Source organism: Misgurnus anguillicaudatus, chromosome 6 (genome assembly GCF_027580225.2).
Source record: "Misgurnus anguillicaudatus chromosome 6, ASM2758022v2, whole genome shotgun sequence".
NCBI classification, from domain to species: Eukaryota; Metazoa; Chordata; class Actinopteri; order Cypriniformes; family Cobitidae; genus Misgurnus; species Misgurnus anguillicaudatus.
Window position 1 is genome coordinate 18705461 of NC_073342.2, and position 16332 is coordinate 18721792.

General features: G+C 39.0%; 1 protein-coding gene across 3 annotated transcripts in view; it reads right to left on the reverse strand.

The window, feature by feature from the left end:
- ccnd2a (cyclin D2, a) overlaps positions 1-16332 on the reverse strand; it is a 170468-nt gene that overhangs the window by 44835 nt on the left and 109301 nt on the right. The window contains exon 1 of one of the 3 annotated variants that reach the window (XM_073868662.1): positions 373-390. The exons of the other annotated variants lie outside the window; for them this stretch is intronic. The gene's annotated coding sequence lies outside the window, so the exon portion shown is untranslated. Of the gene's footprint in view, positions 1-372; positions 391-16332 lie in introns of those variants that run through there. 3 annotated transcript variants of the gene reach the window in all.

Consider the following 16332-nt stretch of genomic DNA (forward strand, 5'->3'; position numbering starts at 1 on the left):
TGTTCTCTTCCATATGGGGGCACCAAAGGTTTGATGGGATCCTACAGTGTTTAGGGAGCAGTTAATGCTTATGTGTGGCTTTGTTACAGCTTTTGTAACTATACATTTGATGCAAAACCATATGGCATATTTGTAGGGCTGGTCTGAAATCCACAACACTTACAATGAAGCACTATGGTACTATAGTACACTGAAATTGAGGTACTTCTAAAAGTACAAAAATCTCAGAGTTTCATGACACCATATCTAAAACGTACTTTATTTGTGAAAAAGTTAAGGTTAAGGTGATCATACTGATAAATGAGAGAGCTTGTTAACACCATGCAATTCACCAGGCTGAACCATTCCCTTCGCGCTGCTGTCGGAACTAACCTTGACCCTCCAACAGAGAGGGGGTACAGAGGATACGGCGCTAGACTCGCCGAGTTGAGTGGAGATGGTGCACAGATGGAGATATTCTCCGCTTACAGTCTCAACACTATAAGGAAATCTAAGACAAGGAGAGAGAGAGAGATGAGAGAGAAAAGGAGAGAGGTAGAAAAAACAACCTCAGTGTGTTGTGGGAATTTTCATCCCTTCCTATAATATATATCCTGTATGTCCTCGGATGGGTTGTCTGTTTTAACCCCCTTCAATGCTCATGCTCTACAGACTGTCTTTCACTTTGGGGGGCCCTAAGACCCCCTTAGCCGAGCAGGGAGCTTTCAGGGTACCCTGATGGATGCTAATGGGGGACTCTTTCATATCATTTTACAGGGCTGGTCTTTGATCTGCCGGCTGGCCTGCTCTCCACAGGCTGGATATCCACAGAACATGCAAATCCCCCCACACAAACACCTGTGAAAAAACTCCAAGAGCAGGAGGAAAGTATAGCAGTGCTGGCAAAGAAAGACGAAAGTACACGAACATGAAAGAAAAGAATGAGAAAGACGTTTAGAGTGAGCGAAAGAGAGAGAGAGAGAGAGAGAGAGAGAGAGAGACTCAAAAGACAATGGAAAGAGTGCAGAGAGAATATGTCAAAAAGGCAGAGGCCAAAATGATGTATTTGGGGGAGGGTGGTGGTTGGACCCTGAGGCGGATGTGTCTGCACTGTTGAGAATTAGGAAGGAAGAACTGGAAAAGAAAGTCCGGTGAGGGAACCTCGTCAGTAGCACGCAGCAGCCACATTTTGAATGGTGGTTAAGTGTGGGGACAGCTGGAGGCAGTTGATTGGCTGAGAGGCAATGGAACTCGTGCTTCCTGTGGCCAGCTGCTATACCCATGGCCCCAAGTGACAAGGGTTATAATTGATTACCATCTAGCTGTTCAGCAGTATATAGAGTGCACAGACCCGCTAAAGTACAGTACAGCTGGCTACACAATATCCTCTCAAGAAAAAATGAAAGTCTGTCTTTCTCAATCTTTCTCTTTAAGGCCACTGTGGGCATGGCACAGCACGCGGTCCGACACGTCTAGCTTTTCACAAGTGCATTTGTCTTCAGTCTTCCATTTTCTGCATTTTTGCGTTAGAGACGCATTTCTGCGCCTATTCTTGCTTGAGGAGGAAATGGACTTCAAGTGCACCGAATACAATTTAACTTCAAAGCATTACGTTTAGGTGTACGGATTGCTTGCAGACATTGCACTTCAAACCAGATCCGTTTCTCTCGCGTTGCTGGAGACCTTCCTGTGAGCTCAACTCTCCATATTGCAAGGAAAGGCATAAAGGGCTCTTGTGCGCTAGTGCCCGGCTCAAGACCTAATTCACTTTATTAGTTTCATTGCTTTATTAGATTCCGTGCGAAGGGAAGAGGGAGAAAAATTGTGCAAGTTTCTAAAATAAAAAGGATATTTTTGTAGCCTTCTGGAAACAGAAACGGAGCCTGATCAAAGCCTCCTGGAAGTCCAGGGTAGGACTGGGCTGCCATGCTGTAAAAGTCCCTATTTGTATACTTTTTTAAAGCTCTTAACCTTTCAACTGTATCTTCTTTCAGGCTTAACTCTATGATGTCATGTTTGGTTGTTCTTGAAAGTAGGAAGGATGAAGGCTTCTTTCTCCGACAGCTCTTTGTACTGGTGGAAAGCTCTCCTCAGGACACATCTGCCCTGATGGCCTTGCTGCATTCAGGGGGCAGGAAGCAACTGCGGCAGATGACAGAGAGGAATTATGAGAGGAGAATCCTTGCTGGACAGGATCCACTCTGAAGAATACCCTGAATGGAGAAAAGGACTGTGACGGACAGACAAAACATTTAATGCAGCAGACAGCTTTACCTGTGGTGAAACAGAAAGACTTGGTTTTTGTACGATGAGCCTAGGCAATTTCTATTGTAGTCTCAGCCCACTTTACCAGAAATGAAATGAACAGTTCAACAATACAGACGGGTACAAGGTGCATGTGGTGTCACTTTCTGTGTTTCTGTATGACTACGGGGAGGCAGAACGGAGCCTGTTCACCTCAGTGGAAAGAATTCTGAGTCATCTTTTTGAAATCATGCAATGAGTACAGCAGTTTCGCACCCTAAATCAAATTTATCACTAGCCCACACTTACAAAAAGTCAGACGGATTGTCCATGAATGGCGAAAGAAAAAACAAGCATTGATTTAAGCCCAACATGTACTGCAGCATTGCCTGCGGCAATTCTGAGTGCCATCTTTTATGCCTTCCAGATAAAGGGCACACGGCATAGTTTGATTTGTTGTTTTGTTCTCGTTCTTCTTTCTTTAACTCCTTGTTCTAATGGCTAATAATTACTAAGTATGGTGCGAATAGGCTGGAAAAAGGATTTTCCTGGAAAAATGCAAGGAGACATAGAGAAGACATGATGACTACAGCATAAGCAGAAGCATCAAGACTGAGCTCTATCTCGGCTTCAGGCCCAGACTCCCAGATGTTGTGTCATCCTCTGGCACCAAATTCAGCTGAAGGTAATTGTTTGGAGAGGAACCAGTGAGGGAACACCCGCTTAATGCTGAGCCCCAAAGAAATGGTTCAGAAAAGCTGAAATGTTTTCCTTTGAGACCGTGAGTGTTATCAGAGAAAAGGACACTGCGTACCAGTATTGGAAGATGCACATGGATGGACGGACAGAGAGGGATAGGGATAATGTGATGCTAACTGTGAACATAGAATTACGTTCTCACAACAAGACAGAAAGCAAGAGAGAGTAACTTCCCTAAATGTCTATGCAACAACATCATGGTCATTTGGGGTTGTTTGTTGTCAAATACGACATGAAGAAATAATGATATCACACTGCTAAAAGATAAAAAGGATTAAGAAGTTAACTCAAAGAGGAAAGTGTTATTGCCTATAGGTTCCTGTAGCTCAATCGGTTGAGCATTGCATTAACAACGTGAAGGTCAGTTGTTCGATCTAAGGAAACACGTACTGATAAATTGTATAATTTAAATGCACTATGATACTGCTTTGGATGAAAGTATCTGCAAGATGCATGAAAAAATATATATGGTTGCTGCTCCATAGCTGATAAGACTTAGATCTGTTCACTCAATCTGTATGATAAGAAATACTGGCATATCTGAGACAACGTAGCGATCTCTTGTAAAACACTAGTCTAGAGGATGCATGTGAGATATGTTAATCTCACTGCTATCTAGAAAAAAAAGAGATGTTATTTGTGATTTTTATTCCTACGTGTGTACGTGTAGTTTAGCAGGCAATTATGTCACATCTCCCAGTGTATTCTGTGCACTATTGTTTTGGTTTGCCTACAGGTTTTCTTGTTGCTGGTGAGTTATGGGCCTCTGCTTGTATCTGCTCTTAAGAGGCACCTAAAAATACCCAGTGAGGTAATGAGAAAGCCTCTGCACTATTTACATTTTGGCGAGTTCGGCTTTCAGGCAAGAGTCTGCTGAGAGAGGCGAATCTGCTAAAAGATGAGGGGGAATTTTTTTCAGTGCTCTGCAGAGAAACATAGATGGCTGGGGCCTAAGATAAAAGAGACATTAAGAAATGGAGAACAGATTCAGCCCCAGAGCAGTCATACAGTGAAAAACAGTCAAATGGAAAGGAAAGAGCAAGAGAGGAAGGTCTATAAGACAGGAAGACAGACACAAACACGAAAGACAGAGGTCACAAGAGACAGAAAAGATGAGAAAGACCATGGCCCGGTTCAAATACGCAAAATATCCACCTTCCTCGTCTGCTCTCCTTCATAGACGTGAGGGCTGAAATGGAGAAAGCAAAATGGCGGCTGCTGCAGTTTATACAACTTTGTCATGTTTTATAGTAGAAACATACAAAAATACAACACTGAGTCATGTTTTAGAGAAACAAAGACAAATGGGGCCGCATACTGTTTCAGACCAAAGATTAGCCTGGGCATGATGCTCAGAGAAATTTTATTTTAATTACCCTCATGGCATGCCTTCCTACAATATGACTTCCTTTCCTCAGTTAAACACGAGCAATTCATTATATATTAAAATTCTGTCTTATCTTCTTATATGGGGATCTAACATGTTTTAGCTCAAAAAAGGACACACATCCATAACTATATGATCTGTGAGGCTGTTTACACTTGGCATTAACATGCATTTTCGTCGATCGGATCACAAGTGGACGACGTTAATGCCAGGTGTAAACGGTGTTCAAAACTTTTGACCACTTTCAACCACATCCAGAGGTAGTCGAAACCACTTTCGATCGGATCGCTTTGGAGTTGTGGAACGCACATGTGGTTGAATGCGTTCGAACAGCCACACGCGACCGCCTTCTCTCCGCCCATTTACCTAATCTGAGGTATTAAACACAAGTTTTACGTCTTTTTTGACTTCTGGCGTGAACATTCGGTGAACAGCGCTATTTTTAGCCTTTCATTGATAAAACTAAAGCGGCTGATATCCGTAGTTTCGTTTTGAAAGCGTGTGAAAGTTGCGCGATCCTATTTCATCAATTACGCTGAAAATTCGAGAAAGCTCTTACATATACACGTAAAAAACACTGTGCAGCATGTTTACTTGCTAAACAAGTGGTGGACTTCAACAAAATATTAGTTTGCGTCCATATAAACTCATCATTACTCCCGCTCGCGTTTGAATGACAGCAGAGAGACTCGCCCACCGTCTCACAGACAACCCCCTCACAGTATTCAGCACAGAAGCGGTCGAAAGTGGACAAAAGAGACGGATTTAAATACCAGGTGTAAACGTAATGTGTCTCTCTCGTACACTTGTGATCCGATCGATGAAAAAACATCTTAATACCAAGTGTAAACAGCCCCTGTGATCAACTGTAGAAATAAAGTCATACATTTGGGATGACATGAGGGTGCATAAACACCAAGAATCATCTCATTTTATGGGAAAATCAAGTGAACCACTTCAAGCTTTCAGTGTGAACACTCCTTTACAAATGAAGGCCACAAGCAAAGAAAAGAAAGAATGAAGCTACTGTAGATTAAAGCAAAAAGGGAGACAGACAGAGTCAGCGGAAAGGGAGCTGCAAGCTTTCAGGTTGCTGTCCCTCCAGACCATGACGTTATCTGAAGATGAGCTTGTGATGGCTTCTCATTCCAATCTAATGACCAGAGGGCTCCAGACACTCCAACAGGATGGACAGAATTCCAAACCTCCCGTGGTGTGCAAATTTATGAATGATTGGGATCATAGCAGAGGCACGTGGAAGGAAGTACCATGTTTGTCCTCGAGGATGCCTTGTTGTGATGTCATTGGCTTCAGCTGAAGATGACATCTATTTGAACAAATTCACAATGATTTACTTACCCATTTTGTGTGCCACATAATACGTGCTTTTAATACATGAGTTTATTTCAACTGTGGGAATGCCAACCACAAGCAATAAGCTACTGAGGTCAAACGTAGTCAGATAAGGTAAATATCGGAGTCATGGACTCTGTAGTCTAAACACAAAAGCAAGGAAGAGGGAACAAAGACCAGCCATGGTAAATTAAAATCTACTGCCTATCAGGGCCTGCAAACTATCTTAACTGATTTTCCTAAAAGCTGGAAACAATTTGCAAAGTCTTGGGTGAGTAAAGTAATAGTGTAATACAGGCCTGATTAAGCCATTTAAGGGGTTGCGGACAGAGTTTCGATAGAAATGGCCGAACACAATGAAGCACAGTCTATTCTCATAGCGTGTTGCATGCACATTGGCAGATGAGCCATTAGACATTTACAATCTGCAGCAAAAGCAACGTATACAGACTAAGCCAACGGTGGTACAGTTGTTTCACATTCCTTTACTCCAAAATTGTCAATAACCCCCCCTTGCACCCATTGCCCCTCTCTCCCTAAATATAAGAAAAGAGAATGTTTTTGTCTTATCTGCAGGAAATAGCATTTGATGAAATTACACTCCTGGGCCAGAGCATGAAAGTGATGGCCAGGCCCCTACACTTATTACTGGGTCCCCCGACGCGCGGCCTGCCCTTGATCCTTGGCTGGACCCTATCAGGAACGTGGAAGGTAGACTGTAGCGGGCCGACAGACCTGGGTGGGCTCGCTGCTTATCCCTCGCTCGGGGACATGTTTAGCCATCAGCGTGGTATGTCGGTATGTATGCTGGTGCTCATGTGCCCGTTAAGGGACCAGGGGTCCATCCTGCCCAGTAGAGCTCATCTGAGAGAGATACTGAACTAAGCTGGAAAGCGATTGTATACAACCCAGCACCAATCTTTACTCGTTGTATTACACTTTAGGGTCACTTACTCATTGTTTGTTGTTCTTTTCCCTGCATTTTAGATTAAGAGCAGCAACTGTGGGAATTACGTTCATAAGGATTACATAGGAATTTTGTTATATTTTGACATCTTAAAGTAGCCAGCCATTGCCAACAATTTTATCTTGTGGTCTTACCCTGCGCTGTAATAAAAAAATGTCAAAATATGTACCACAAAATAGGCTGTACCATTTTTCAAAAATTACACATTTGTACCTAAAAAGTTCATATTAGTACCTCAAAGATACATGTTAGTATATCTCAAAGGTACATATTGGCACCAAATGTATACATATCTGTACCTACTGGTACATATTAGGACCTTATTAAAGGGTACTGTCGCAGAAACAGCTGTGGTACATAATTTGACAATTTTTTTATGTTGGGATCAGTGGCGACTCGTGACTCCTCATCCGAGGGGCGCTAATTCAAAGTGTCGTGTGTTGCTTGCATTTTCAAAATATGTGTTTGTTGCGTCATGTGACCATGTGCATCACATGTTTTCTCAAAATAAGAGCCTGCTGCACACGGTCAAAAACATTTATGATAAAAGAGACGCTCACGTTCACAAAATACACGCAAGACACTCCCTTAACAGTAAACTCTGATTACGCATAAGATTATGTGAGTATCTGGCAAATATGAGCGTCTCTTTTATCATAAACCCTTTAGACACGTCTGCTGCAGGCACTTATTTTGACAAAACACGTGATGAACATAGGATCACTCAACGTGCTGAACACATATTTTGAAATAATTAACCAAATACGTGGTGGGCTACATACATGTGACGACCTGCACTGGGCCGGCACTGGTTGGGGTGCTAAACATATAAACTGCAGTTTCTTATTTAAAGGGAACATTTCACAAGACTTTTTTAAGATGTAAAATTAATCTTTGGTACTACCAGATTACGTATGTGAAGTTTTAGTTCAAAATACCGTATAGATCATTTATTATAGCATGTTAAAATTGCCATTTGTAGGTGTGAGCAAAAATTTGCCATTTTGGGTGTGTCCTTTTAAATGCAAATGAGCTGATCTCTGCACTAAATTGCAGTGTCGTGGTTGGATAGTGCAGATTAAGGGGGGTTTATCCCCTTCTGACATCACAGGGCTAGCCAAATTTCAATGACCTATTTTTTCACATGCTTGCAAAGAATGGTTTACCAAAACTAAGTTACTGGGTTGATCTTTTACACATTTTCTAGTTTGATAGAAGCGCTGGGGGACCCAGTTATAGCACTTAAACATGGAAAAAGTCAGATTTTTATGATATGTCCCCTTTAAATAACATTTTAGTTTTGTAATAAAAAAAATGTATTTTTGTCTACAAACACCTTTAGAACATGTTAAGATCATGAAAAACGTTAACATTTTAGTCAAGTGACCATAAACTAATAATCTCATTATTGCAAATCTGTTAATACACTAGTGTACACTGGTTCCTGTAGCTCAGTAGTTGTGGGTTCGATACCCAGGGAACATACATACTGATAAAGTGAGCAATGCCTGCCAAATGCATAAATGATAAAAATACACACTCATGCTTTTTCTACTCAACTCTACTTTTCAACTCGAGCTCAATTGTTTGTATCAGGGTCGACACGCGATCCATAATTGATATTTTTCATGAATAGAGTCACGCAAACATACGCTGGGGCTTTCCCCCTTGGTAACTATAGAAACCCAATGTCACTAGCACTGCAAAGGCCATGGGGCAAAGCTACTCATCTGTTTCCGATACTAAAGCGTTTTCCATACTCACGTGCGGGATTTAATTTGTGATGATGCACAAAGACTCAGAACACTTCACCTGAGAAAGTCCCCCACACCCTTGCTTTGAGCACCTTACCCCAGGACAGACTCGTGGTTAATACCTGACAATTCCAGAGCAACTGAAACCTGGTCTGGCTCTTCAAAAGCTCAATCTTAGGTTGCTGTATTCTGCGCATTCATATGTCACAAACCTCCGCTGCTCGGCCATTGTGCGGAAGATACAAGATACTGCGCACTTGTGTTTGGGAAGCAAGTTTTTCATGCAATCTTTTTGATCGATTTTACAGACAAGTTTTTGTGTGCATATAGAGCATATTAATCCTATAGACACCCCAGAGACATGAAACTGTATCCTTAATCTTCAGAGACTAAAAACAGGAAGTCATCAATTTGACCGCTTCCAGAAGGGTTGTAGGATATTATTTTTATTTTAATGCCAGATCGAGTCCTACCCACGCTAGAATATTTATATGGGTGCTAGAGAGAAAAGCAGGGTGGACTTCCGGAGGACCAGCTGGGGTAGCATCGCTCACCAGAGAAGAGCCTCCTCCCATAGGGAACCAGACATTGGCTTCAGCCTCTGAACTTTTATGTAACAGCACTTTATGTACCATATTGCACAGGTGAAAAGTACTGCTTTACCTAACACTTAACACTAACTTAACTTAAAAAGTTACAATATCCTAACACTGTCAAGTTTGAAACAAAGCACAAAACATTTCTCAAACTAGGCCACGAAGTTACGGATGTGTTTTTTCTGTATCAGTTTTGCTTTCTATCTTCTTGTGGGATCAGTTCGGACAAGGGTGAAGCCTTGATCAGCACTCCTGCTGGCCCTGATGTACTGTAATACATCACTGCAAGGCCAGAATCTCCCTTTGCTCATTTGTACAAAGCCAGCATATGGCACTGCAAAGCCAGGACTGTGCCAATCTGACAAGTGCTCAGTGAAACCTGTATCTAACCAAAATTACCACGCAGGAACTGTGTGCATGTGTGCCAGTCTAGTAAGGCACGCGCCCTGCGTCCACACACACGCGCCCTCTATAACAACACAGAACCGAGCTGATGGGTAGTGGTGGGATCCGACTGCATGCATGTTTCAAACTGATGGAAGAAAAGAGAAAGTTCAAACTGGGTTGGCACACATATACATGAGCAGATCATGCACACAGCTGCTGTGGAAGATGCTGGTCGTACGTGTGTGTTCGGCAGCAGTTGCTTTGGCAATGTGGACGTGCCGTGCATCAGTTCTTTCTCTGTTAGTTGGCTGTGGTGATCTGGTGTAGACAGTGCAACACGCAGGCAGATGTTTCCTTCATTCACTCACTATGCACCGACAAACGAGGTGACAAATATTCGCTTTGTGTGCATGAGTTTGTATGTGAGGGCTGTCACTTTAACAATCATTTGGTAAAATTTTTTAAGAAAAAGGAAACAAAAAGCACACACATCAGCTTCAAATGGGTGCTTGGCCAAAGCCAAGTAAGATGATTAAATGGAAAGTCGTCACACCAAAGCTCCAAACGTATCAAAATGTAGGGGAGAGCATTTTTCAGAAAAACGTCATTTTAAAGGATAATGTTTTAGACAGAGAAATATTTTTGCTGTGGTCAGTAACTCGCAAGTTTGGTCTAACAATACCAGGTGGAATTTTAAACAAACGTAAAATGACTTAAGTATAATTTCACTTTGAACATAAGCAGCGCATTGTTACTTTTTACCCTGTTAGCCGGAACGAAAGTAACACACAGGTGTGTCAAAAGTAACACAACGGAACAAGATAGAATATTGTTTTACACTTGGTTTTAGTAAATATACATGACTATGAACTTGTTAACAGCAGCAAACATATTTTGTCATTTATTATCTGCAAAAAATGATTTTATTTTAAATATTAGTTTCATCAAATGTTTCAAAAGCAACCCGACAGTACACACTTGTAATGTTGAGAATACATTTTTTTTCAACCGTAGGAACACTATGAAAATGAAATTAAATCAAATAAGAATAATATAAAATCTTAACATAATGCAACAGTATTAGCAGCAGGACAAAACTAACAACATTTAAACCCGATTTACTTTTATTTTGAAAAACTCTGAGAAGGCAAACTTTAGGATGTGTTATAGCAATAAGGCTGCATCCAAATAACCACACTTGCGGTCTTGGCCACTCGAGAGCGCGTGCACGTGGCAGGAAGAAAGTGCGCAAGACTGTCCCATGTCTCAAATCTGGCAAAGTGCAGTGCCCTTAACCCACACCGCTTCGAAGCAGTATTCAAGGCTTAAGTGTATCCCGTCATGCATCATGTTTTGGATTTAAATCATGAGACTTTCGCCCAAACCTCACAAGATGTCCGAGAAATTTTTAATTGTACGTTAATAAATGGATATTATTATGTTGGTAGTAAAACGAAAAGGGTTGCACATTTCATTGGTGCCAGCATGTATTTTGTAAAATATCTGCAACTGCACATAATTGGAAACAACATTAATGGTGTCGTTTATTCATGGACTACTGAATAAACAATAAACTTTAATAAAGCTGCATGCACAAAATGAAATGTTTTACAGGTGCAAAGAATTCTGCTTCTGAAAGTGTCAGATAAGTGTAGATAATCTTTTAGTTCAGCAAATGTTCATTTCATGTGTTCATTTAATTTAAAAAAAGCTTATATGTATTTTAAGTAGCCTAAATAAAAAAAAACAAATGCGTTTTGGTGCAAATTGCTGCCACTACCTGGATTAATATTTTTACACTTGCTAAGTGTGTCCTATTGCTAAGTGTGTCCCATAATTCTACATGCACGCTTGGAATCTTTATGCCCACTAACACTTGGGCAAAATACAGAAAATACATCATGTAAGTGGTCAAGTGCAAAGACCACAAATGTGGGTATTTGGACGCAGCCTAAATAACCTGTAGATTGATCAGTACTGTAACTTTACTTATCATGGTTGAAAACAGCTTTCAAGACCTACACGCGCAAAACTTTGTCAAGGGTTGCGTGCTAAAGATACTGTATAGTTTGGGATGCAAATTTAATCAGGGCTCGGAGAAAATCGCTTTGTTACTTTCGTCGCGCTTTATTTTCTGCCCTATTTAACTGGCACCCTTGTGTTGTTTATTTGTCTGATGAAGAGCTTTGGTGCACTGACTTTAAATCATCTTACAATTTTTTTTATAAAATTTATAAAAATGTATTGATGCAAATTAGAAAATTATATTTCATTAAAAGTAATTTTCTTACTTTGAAAATATTGTGTAAACAGACAATCAGCTAAACAGAAAAAAGACGACATGTGTAAATCATTCATAAGACTATACCTTATCAAACATGATTGCAAAATTGATTGCTATGGACTTTAGGCCAGTGGTAAACTAATGTTCAATTATGTAAGGTAAATTGACGACGGGACGTTGAATTATTTGAAAATATGAATTTAGTGAATTCAATAGTCAACATATTACTTTACAACTTTATTAACTCCACAGGGGACGATTACACTGTAAAAGTTGGATCAACTTAAAAAAATTAATTCAATTGGTAACTTTTAATCTCACTTTTAGGGGAATTTTTTTATTACTTCAATTGGTTACAACTAAAATATTTCAACATTTTCATTAAATTTCCAATTTACGTTATTTTTAAGTTGATTCAACTTTTACTTTTTACAGGGTAGCAAAGGGCTAATGCAAACAAATATATAAATAAACATGACACAACATGTACAACACAAAACAAAAGATTTCAAACATACATGGAACAGAAAACATGATGCAGCATATTTCAATAAGAATTCAGCACCTTTTACAAATAGAAAAGTTACATTTAGTTCAAGTCAGTTAAAATAGCTTAAAACTAACAGGCTTGTGCACAATTCAGAATTGAACTGAGAATGACTCCTGAATTTCAATTCAATTCTTGAATTTAAATTGATGTCAAAAACAGGATCTAAAATTACAATTCGAATTTGAATTAAAGGAAGCAGAATTGCAATTTAATAGAAATTCATATACATATTATACAGTAAGTGAAGTGTTAAAATAAAGCTTTACAGTATATGTCAGATATGATTGCATTACATATTCTATAAATTATATTAGTTTTATACCACGGGTCTGTTGAATGCTGTATTCTGATTGGTTGAGAAATGTTCCGTGGGTATGCATTATTTTTTGATAACAGCACAGCTAACTTGTCAAATGTCTTAAAAATAGGTACCAGAGCAATGTTTGGGTGTAACCATGGTATAAGATGAATAATTGACTCCGGTCCTTTGAATTTTTTGAAAATAATGCACACCCGCTTTGCGTCGTGCCGCATTACCACCTTGGGTGTGCATTATTTTCTTATAGGCTAATTCAATGGCTCATCGTCAATTATTCCTTACTGAACTACTTGTACAAATTACATTAACAGGAAATGTTTTCCCCCAGCAATTAATGTTAAAACCTTTAGTCACATAACAAATAATTAAGTTAGATTTTTTGTAAGCTAATTGTAATTTTGTGGAACACGATGGAACATGACTTCAATTCGCAGAATGCTTTACTTTAACCAAGTATTTAAAAACGTTGCCAAACAATTTTCCAAAGTAACTTTCCTAACACTGAATGTATGTGAGATTCTTTCTGTTGTGTGACTGTGGAATTTCTTTGAATAGCCATGAATTGAATTCCACTTCCTGTCATTTCAATTCAAATTCAACTTCCTAAGGTGAAGTCAATTCAATTCAAATTCCAATTCATGAATTGAATGGAAGCCAATTCTGAAATTCTGAATTGTGCATAAGCTTGATAACTAATCAACTAATCCAAATTTTTAACAGTTATCTAATAATCCAAAGCTTTCTGCCCGAGGGCATTATTTACAAAATAATAATAATATTTACTATTTAAATTGATGATTCTTGGTATGTTTGTGTGTGCCAATGAATAAATGAAGTAATGAAAGGCACATTTTGATCTGTATGCCAGTATAACAATCCTGGCAAGGTTTTACAAAAAATCATCCAAACAGCAAGTTGTCCATTTTTACGATTTGGGCTAATCCTTGTAAAACTGGGCACCCTGTTTTACAGCAAAGTTGTAAACTGAGAACAAGAGAAAAAAGTTGGATCTTAAAATGTTCCCCCTCAAACTCCCTTATAGCAAATATGACAGAAACGGCAACATTATAAAGAGCCTTTCGTTACTGTATTTAATAGAACAGGAAGTGATACAGGCTGGTCTCCAAATCTGACATTTAAAATGGTACCACCAATGAGACACAATCTAATAAGACAGATGAATCCAATAATCAGGAGATTGGCTGGCATGTCTGAATGGCAAGGAGATTAGAAACACACCCTAAAGAGTTTCAGGAGAACCAGAATAAAAAGGGGTTTTAGAAACCATTGCTCAGAAACCAGAGCTCAGCTGTAGCAGGCAGCTGTGCAGACCTGATCCCAGGAACTGAAAGATGGCAAATGTATGATACTAATATTGTTAAAAGTGCAAAGTCATTCTTAACAGATATTTCTGTAAATGAGAGAATAAATAAGCACATGCAGCAGCACACAAACACAATCTGAATTTCAATCCACATACTATTCATGTGAATTTTAAGATATTGCATTAAATAAGAACAAAATTTAAAACTTTGTTTAAAGCCGAATATTAACAATTATAAACTAAAATTAATGAATAATTACTTAAAAATAAGCAATTAAAAATGAATGCTGAAAGAAAGAGTTCATAGAGTTCTAATTGACAACAATAGAGTAAAACTGGCAAGGAGCTTTGCGCTGTTCCACTGTCAGTTATTACGTCTGTGTCTATGCTGAATTAATGTTATAGGTTATGGACAAACCTGGTTTCAGGATTTACAGAAAACAATTATATAAGTAATGCAAACGTAAATGAAAGGTTTTGGTAATGAATGAGATTTATAAATAGCATGAAAACTCCTCATGTGAACATTTACCGGAATTCAACTGTAATTCAGGTTTCTGTGGTTCGACACGGTTAAGTATCAGATCATTTGTGATACTGAGAGCCTTTGCTAATGGTAAAATCACTGGCCAATGTCCAGGTCGGAGCCTAAAGGTCAAAGCCCTAAAAAAGGAAATAACATTTTGCCCATGCTTTGCTTTCAGATAAGCAGCTAATTATTTTTATATAAAATTGCAATCAGACTTTATAAAGTTAAAGCCCACATAACACATGCTGTTTCTGTTCATCTTGTGTTAAAGGTGCCAAAGAATGCATTGAAATAATATGGTAAATTGTTCTTTGATATTTACATAGAAGGTATGTAACTATTAAGTGCAAAAATTATCCAGAAACGTTTTTACATGTCCATTTACAGCCCTAGGATTTGTCATTTGAATTAAATAGTCTATTATTACCTTATTTGGAAGGGTCATGAATAATAATGTTGAGCTCTGCTCTGAGGCTCATGCAAGTAGCTCACATTATATGTCTGAGCCTGTATCAGACGAAAAAAACAGATTTTGAGAAACAACTAATTGTTTGGAGATTGTTAATGGACATTTTTGAATTGTACGTTTTTTTCCAGGACCTGCAAAACGTAACTGTAAAGTCAATTGTAAAACTTCAACCTAAACGCTAGCATGTAACATTAATTAGCATGTAACGCTAACTCAACAGTCACAACTTTGTTTGTAGCATTTTAACAACTTTGTAATTAATTTAATGTGTAATTTAATGTTGGGGGCGTACATTTCAACTGTGACATCACAGTCGGCGTTATGTTGAGATTGGAAACAAATGCGTTCGAGGCTCACGATATGTCATTACCATGCACAGAACTTTAATTATTAATCTGTGCCTAGGTAAATACATTTTTGCATTCTATGGCACCTTTTCAACACCTATAGAGTAGTATAACATCCTTTATATATCCAAAAAGTCTTTAGTTTTATCAGACTTATAAAAGCAGATCAGCTGTACCAATTCTTTCTGATTAAGACCAAGTTCCTGACAGGCGTACCGCGGGCGGAGCGAGTCACCAGCAAGCAACACACAAAACATTATCTCACTATCTCTGGATAACTTATGATTCACTACATGTTTATGTCGTTTACATTATATGCACTTACGCTTCAATTGCCAACAAAACACAGACATTTGATGCGGTTTTACTTACCGCCTGCGACCCATGAGCCGTTCAGTCCGCCCCATTTCAACGAATTCCAGCGTTAAACAAACACACATGCACAACTTCAATGCTAGCCTGGATAAACCCTACTGAACCAGCATAAGCTGGTAGCTGGTTTTAGCTGGTTTAAGTCCAGCTACACCAGCTTACAAAGTGACCAAAACACAGCTAGACCAGCTGGCTACACCAGCAATACCAGCTAAAACCAAGCTGGGAGAACGGCTAAAACCACCTCACCAGGTCATGCTGGTCTTAGATTGATTTTTCAGTAGGGTAAACAAACTATATTTATTGTTTCCATAATGCTGTGTTCATTGGAAAGCTGAACATGCTTAAATTTCCCTCACAAACTACAACTCACTTCTCTGGTGACGTTGATTTCGCTCTTGGTTGGTGTTTGCTTGCGCTATTGCCCATATAAGGACTTCCTACACTAAAGTTTCCCATAAAAGATATAAAGTAAGATTGTGAGGTATGAATATTTAATGTTTGAACATTTTGAAAAAAGATTGACTTTCCGAAACTTGTACAAACCCTATATATATATATATATATATTACATGTATATACTGTACATAAAAAATTAGACATGGAACCCAAACTGAACCTATATTGTATTATCTGAATGTGTAATACATTAACTAATTAAGTAGCACAGCTATTAAAAGGCCACTAGCCTCATCAACACCACAAATTGACT